Genomic DNA, 7,974 nt, shown 5'->3' with positions numbered 1-7,974 from the left:
GGGTTAACCAATGCACCCGCAACATTCATGACACTTATGGATAGTGTCTTGAAGCCATATTTGGGAAAAATTTTCATTGTTTTCCTCGATGACATCCTAGTCTATAGTGCTTCTGAAGAAGAACACTTACAACATCTCAGGCAGGTGTTTGAGTTGTTACGCACAAACAAGTTATATGCCAAGGAATCTAAATGTGATTTTCTAAAAGATGAAATTCATTATTTAGGGCATGTTATTTCAGCTAACGGGCTATACATGGATCAATCCAAAGTGGATACCATCCGAAAATGGCCTCCTCCTAAAAATGTGGAAGAATTACATATTTTTTTAGGATTTGCAGGTTTTTACCGAAGGTTCATTAAAAACTATGCTCAAATTGCCGTTCCTATGACGGATCAACTAAAAGGCAAAGGTAAAACTTTTCAGTGGGGATCCGCTCAACAACACAGTTTCGATACGGTCAAGGATGCCTTAGCTACAACTCCTATACTGGCTATTGTAGATCCTTTGAAACCATTCGTTTTGGAAACGGATGCCAGTGATCGTGCTATTGGAGCAGTCCTGTTACAAGACGTACAGCCGATTGCATTTGAAATCAAGAAGCTTGATGCAGCTCAGCAAAACTATTCTGCTTACGAACGTGAACTCTATGCAATAGTGTCTGCCTTAAAAACATGGCGGCATTATCTGTATGGTGCTCAGTTTGAGATAGTGTTTGACCATGAAAGCATCAAATGGTTTACACAATAAATGGATTTAAAGGGTCGAAAAGCCAGGTGGGCCAAGATCCTTCAGGAATATGATGCCAAGCTAAGGTATCGCAAAGGCCGATACAATGTAGTGGCAGACGCTCTAAGTCGAATGCTAGAGATCAATTTGCTCTTGTTCATGGAACTTCGTAGTGAATTTTTAGATTCTCTCAAAGGAAAATATGAGCATGATGAAGCATATTCCAAAGTGTGGAGCCATGTTCAAAAGAGGGATCCTTCTCACTCCAGTGACGATAGTGTATAGTTAACCTCCACACCTAGTTCTCCTTTATCAAGTGATGAACTACAAGGATGGAAGCATTTTACATCCGACAATGGGTACCTACTCCACAAGGGGAGAGTTTGTGTACCGACGGACACAGACATTCGGCGCCAAATTCTTTATGAATGTCATGATGGTCCAAGTGTAGGGCACCCGGGGATTAGAAAAACTTATGCTCTCGTACGACGACAATTTTACTGGCCAGGTCTACATGGATTTGTTCAAGCTTATGTCTTGCATTGCCAAAAATGTCAAGTTAACAAAGCAGAGCGCCTGAAAGCGGGAGGACTCTTACATCCTTTGGAGATTCCCAATGGAAAATGGAAAAGCATCTCTATGGATTTTATTGTAGGTTTACCAACCACTGTACGAGGTCATGACTCAGTATGGGTGGTCGTAGACAGGTTGACTAAACTATGTAAGTTTATTCCAACCAAATCAACGCTTAAGACACCAGAACTAGCCAAGTTATTTGTGGACAATCTATACAAATTATATGGTTTGCCAAGTAACATTGTTAGTAACCGTGATCCCAAGTTTAACAGCCACTTTTGGAGAGCTGTATTTAAACGATTGGGTACACAACTAAACCTCAGTACAGGTGATCATCCAGAAACGGATGGTCAAACAGAACGGGTTAACCAGGTGCTAGAGGATATGCTAAGAGCATACGTCAGCAAAAAACAGTCAGACTGGGAAGAATACTTACCTATTCTTGAGTTTGCCTACAATAGTGCTAAGCACGTCACAACAGGTTTTAGTCCTTTCATGCTCATGTACGGGTTTCAACCTAGGTCACCAGTTACGGTGGGGTTGGCAACCAAAAAACTCCAACTAGTTAAGGATTTTCTCCAAGACCACATGGATATGCTGAAACTTGCTTGTCAGAATGTGCGGCAAGCACAGGATCGGTATAAGAAGTACATTGATGAGAAACGTCGACAAGTTATCTTCGAAGAAGGGAAGGAAGTATTTTTACATGTGCCAGAACATTCAGAAAGTCTGAAAACTGGGCCGACACCTAAATTATCTCCCCAATATTGTGGGCCTTTCAAAATACTCAAGCGAGTAGGTGATCGTGCCTACAAATTATTACTACCTTCACATTCTCGCATTCATCTGGTGTTTCATGTAAACCGTTACGTAAGCAGTTACATGGGGACGACAATGTCATTGACCAATAGGTTTGGTTGATTTCATTGAGCCTCCTACACTACCACATGAAACTGAACGTGTTCTTGATTATCATGAGTTGCGTACACGTCATCACGTACGTCAACAAGCATTAATCAAGTGGAAAGACCGACCTGAAGAAGGTGCCACTTGGGAAAACATTAGTGTTCTTAAGAAGAAGTTCCCCACTTTTGTTTTCGAGGACGAAAACTCTTCTTAAGGGGAGAATAATGTCAGGACATCGGCAAGGCCGGACTAGACAAGGGCAGGGCTGGGCTAGGTGGTGTGGAACGGGGAGTCCAACTAGGGCAAAGGGCCAGGGGCTTTGCTATATAATGGGTGGTTGGGTGGTGGACTCTCAGGCTCTAGCTTCCCTTTACAACTAGGGAGCTTGAGGTGCTTGTGGGAACACCACCCAAGCTTGAGGTGCTTTCTCATGCTTGCTGACTAAGGTGCTTGAGGGCAAGGAGGTGTGCAAAAGTCAACATCAACCTACAAGGAGGGGAACAAGCCCTACAAGAGGTGCGATGAGAGAAAACACACACAAACTCACACAAGACATGCTTAGTATAAAGAAATCAAAAGGGACACATGTCAAGTTCCTCCTCATGTTGCCCTCATGGTGTGCCTAAAGCCTATTGGTTGGCCTCCCAAGGGGTCCAATGATAAATTAGTTAATTTAAGTAATTGTTCTAGCATTTATTCAATCCTCTCTCTCAAAGGGAAAGGGGGGCACTTGTCCCAAGACTAGTATGCCTTCTTGGTATGACTCTTGCTTGTGATTGGCTAGGCTTGAGGGGTCCAATGAGCTTCAAGCATGAGCTACAAGGAGGGGTCGACCAAAGCAAGTAGGAGGCATGCTTGAGGGGTATACTCTCCCACACACACACACACACACACACACACACACACACACACTCATTATGTGAAGTGCAAAGTGCAAGAGCTCCCTCTCCTTGTCCAAACAAGTAAAGAGGTTGAGAGCCTACACCCACACTCTTGGATATGGAATGCAAATCCAACCAATGCTTAAGCTTTCCATATTCTCCATCTTCATTACTATGCTATTATGTATGCTAGCAAGAAGAGTGATGATAAGTAAGGAACTAGTTTTTTCTCCTATGAAATGTTTCTTCTTCCTCTTCCTACCCTCATTCCCTGCTAGCTCTCTCCACCTTTGAAGGTGTTTGTCTTGGGACTGAGGCTTGGGATAGTTAATGATTTCCACGAAGTTTATGTTATGCTCGTGATGCATGAAGCTTTCCATCTTCATTGCTTCACCTAGGTCATAAGGAACACATAGATTGTATTGTAACAAGTCTCTCTTGATGGGGGAAACTATAATACAAATGCCTATTGGAGGGGGGACCAGCTCCACATAAATTCAGTCCTCAACTGTTGTCCTGTTCTCTAAACTCTCTCTCTCTCTTGCGAAAATATTGTTCATGCCAAGTTAACTAAATGCTATGTTTATGTTGCTACCATCAATTATGTTCACCCGCTATGCTCACAAAGTAATTTCACAAAAGTACTCTCTCTAATTTTCGCTACTCTGAAGTTAATAGGGCAATTCCATTACAACCACCAAAGTGCACGAAGATCTTCTTCTTCTTCCAATTTTTTTACTCCTCCCCAAGCCAAAAGAAAAAAAACCCCTTGTTCGAAGTCGATGCCCCCTTTTTTCTTTTTTCACAAACTTCCTTGTTTTTTCACAAACTTAGAATTTTTTTTTCCTTGAACAATAGCATCTGCAGCATTGCTCCCCTTAGCCTTCACAACCACTTTTTTCTTCCCTTTCCCCTTACGTTAGTTAACTTTTGGCCTACCTTTTGCTTATTAGAAACCTCAGCCACCATTATCAATTTGCATTTATAACCAAAGAGACTTTTAGCGTATGTTTCCCATGTTGTCGGTGCTTCCAACACAGCCAGAGCTTGCCATATAAATTTTCAAACTATGCCGCATGGGAGCTCCACGTGTTGGCTCCAAAATCCATGTGATTCTCCACCATTCTGCACCATAGCCTCAGATAACACGTTCAAGGACAGGGAAAACCACCCGATCCCTTTCCATCGTGATTGCCTGCCAACCTGCACTAGACATACCTTGGAGCCCATGACTTCAATCGGCAAGCCGCAAATTTTGGTTGACTCCCCACATCTCATGCAATTTTCTAAAACCTTGGCAAACTAAAAGAAAAAATCCATGTCAACGCGTCTACCACGCGGCCAAGTGAGCACATACCCGACCCCCGACAAATATTCCACAGGCCACAACTTGCTCATTCAAAGTCAGATTGACAATCAAATAGGCGAGCATGCTCCCACAGCTTGAGCACTTCATGTCTACCCATATGGATTAGCTTTGACCACTTTTTTACACTCGTCAGATCCGACCGAGCTCTACAACACCTTCCAACTTTAAACTTGAATATCTTGATTACTGGGGTTCATTTGATGAGTTGTCTAGACCAGCTTGCACAACATCTTGAAGACCATATTCTAGAGCACCAACACACCATCTTGAGTACCTTTACCTTCACCCCAAATGGACCATTCTGGAGCCTTTTTGACCAAAAAACCGCATTAGATGTACACTTCCACTATCATCTGCCTAGCCAGGTCCTCCACATTGGCCTTAGCCCTTTGTATTGCACCTGCTAGTACCCATAGCTTGGAATAGAACACTTCCCTGCATAGACCAACTGTGGATACACCATCACTGCCCATCCCCTGTTGAACATTCATGTTCAACTAAATGTAGCTTTATTGAACTCGAAAGTCGCAACACTCTGTAAACACCCAAGCACACTGAAAAATGCACAACCATATGTATACAAAATTATATGTATGTTACTCTTGAGCCCCTTTAAGTGGGTTGCCCAACCCCTCTAGCCACAATTTGATTCACATCAGGCACCACTCCCCTATCAAAGTATAGCTTGAGTCGTACACCATTGACCATGTGCCTAAAAAGCTTACCATTAATGCTCACCGGCTAATAGGTCCCATTTGGAAAGGCCTTTCGTACTTTGTACGGGCCCATCCACTTCTTCTAGAAGGTGAAGTCCAACTAGATTTTATATTTCATTACCAGGTCTCCTTCTTCTATCTTCTTTTCTGGCAGTCTCTCATTGACTTTGGCCACTCATTTTTCCCACTGCTTCACATAGTAGTGTGTTGCTACTTCCCTATCCATTTGCAATGCCTCAAGGCTGACAATCCTATCTTTTAAGATATCTTGTGGAGTGGCATTGATGTGACATATACCTTTCAAAGCACCTAGCTGCACATGCATTGGTAGCACTCCCTCCTTACCCCATAATCCAACTCAAATGGAGTGAGGTTGGTAGCCACTTTGTAGGACCACATACACTTCTCTAGATTGATCTTCCATTCTATCTCCTGCTTATACACATACTTTGTCAAAATCTTGATGATTTGCCCATTGGCACTATCCACAAGACCATTTTATTTGGAATGATAAGGCGAGGAAAATTGATGCTGAATCTTTAGTTTCTCTGCCAATGCAGGCATAAGCTTGCTTTTGAATCCTTGGCCTCTATTAGAAATGAGTACCCATGGCACTCCAAAATGATAGCAAATGCTATAAAAAACAAATTGGGCTACAACCTGTGCATTTATCTTCTTCACAGCTTTGGCCTTGGCCACCTGGTGAGGTAGTTGATGGCTACCACAACATGCTTCTTACCACTTGTAGACTTAGGGAGTGGACCGATGGTGGCCAAAACCCACTTCTAAAAAGTATTTTGAGCAACAATGGCCCCCCATGACTCAGATACCAAACGCCTTTCTCCCATAGTCTCGCATTCGTGGCAGATCTTGCACCAACAATGCACATCCTTAACTACTGAAGGCCACCAAAAACCCACTCTCAACACTTGAAACATTACCTGATGCTTTCGTTGTGTGTCCTCTCTCCTCATGAAATTGCTCTAGCACCAAGTTAATCTCTTCTTCATAGAGCACTCTCCTCAGAACACCGTATCTGCTGTAGGTCATTAGTTCTTCACCTACTAATGTAAATTTGTGAGCTTTCTGAACTATCCTCCTCCTCTACAGTTGGGAAAAAACTTGAGGACACTGCCCTATACTCAAAAATATTCCACCTCCTTCAATGACTCTCTACCAGTGTATGTGGCTTGGGCCACATATATGCCTGCAACATGTATCTGCACCTTGCTTTGCTTGTTGGTCTACCTCTTGGTTTTGCTCCCTCTTCACTTGCTTGAATTGGATCTCTCTAAAGAACTTCAACAGCTTTTTGATGCCAAAGAACCAACGCTTTACGGAATCATGTTTTAACCTACCATTGGCCTTGATGACGAATACCTCATCACCTTTGACCACCAACCTGGAAATGCCAAACTCGACGCTTGTTTCAAACCTAGATGGAGGACGAGATATTCCTCTTCATTGTTAGTATCCACATCCTCCAAATCATAGGCTTTTGAGAAGATCACCCTTGCCGCGGATTGTGTATCACCACACCACACCTCCACCTGCTTTCTGTACCATCCTCCTATACACACCATCAAACCACATGGTAAAAGCTCCCACCAAGTCTGGCTCTTCTCTAGCTTCATCTCGTACCACTCTTGGATAAATTTGCAAATCTACGGCCTTGCTAACCAAAATATCCACCAAATGGTATCGACTCGTATGGTCAATTTTGAATTCAAACTCAAATGCATATAGCTCTATCACCCACTTCATGATCCGCTTCCCTGGCTTCAAGTGTAGCACTACCTCCGGAAATAAATTGTTGGCCATCAACACATAAAACTTTTGCATTATGAGATACACCTTGAACTTCTTGCAGGCAAAACCTAAGGCCATGACCCACTGCTCGACTTCGATGTAGGTCGCCTCTCCAAAAATTATCACCCTACTTCCGAAATAAATAGGTTTACAGCTCCTTCCACCTTCTGCAATAGTACTACCCCAATAGCCATTGTGCCTACTGTCATAGAAACATAAAATCCATCTTCTCAATTGGACGGACACACCGTAGGCAGTTGACACAAGATTTCCTTCACCCTATCAAAATATTCTTGAGCTTCTTCATCCTACTCAAAGCCATGCACCTGCTAGCCTTCTTTTGAAGGGGGTATACATACATACTGCAACATCATCCAAAAGAAATGCAACAAATACTTTAGCTTATATACAAAGGAGGCCAAGCCTTGTGCACTAGAGGGAGGATCCACCAAGACTAGCGCCTTGACCTTCTCCGAATCTACCTTAATTATGCTTTGTGACACCACATGCCCTAGAAACTGCGCTGCGCTGAGGTTGTGCTAGCTTGCACTTCTTAGGGTTCAATTGACCTCCTTCTTTGTCAAGTCTTTGAAAACATAGCCGCAGCTTTGGCAGATGATCTACCCTTGAATTATAGCACCCAATGTCATCCACGAAAACCCTAATGAACCTGTCCAAGTAGGGACCAAACACCCCATTCATCCAGTCTTGGAAGGTGACATAGGCATTTACCCAAACCAAATGGCATCCTGCAGGTATATAAATCATCCCCATGGAGCGATAAATAGCATCTTCAATTGGTCTTTAAGAGCAATACCTATCTAAAAGTACCCTAAAAATCCATCCATAATAGAGTACCTCTCATGACCTACCACTTGATTTAAGATTTCATCTTGGAACGGCAACGGGTAGTGGTTTCTCTTGGTTGCCGCATCCAATGGCTTGTAGTCGACACACACCTGTCATTTCCCAATCTTCTTGGGGGTGA

Source organism: Adiantum capillus-veneris, chromosome 4 (genome assembly GCF_014529385.1).
Source record: "Adiantum capillus-veneris isolate H3 chromosome 4, ASM1452938v2, whole genome shotgun sequence".
Taxonomy (NCBI): domain Eukaryota; kingdom Viridiplantae; phylum Streptophyta; class Polypodiopsida; order Polypodiales; family Pteridaceae; genus Adiantum; species Adiantum capillus-veneris.
The sequence above is the reverse complement of the archived record's forward strand: the minus strand, read 5'-3'. Positions refer to the sequence as shown.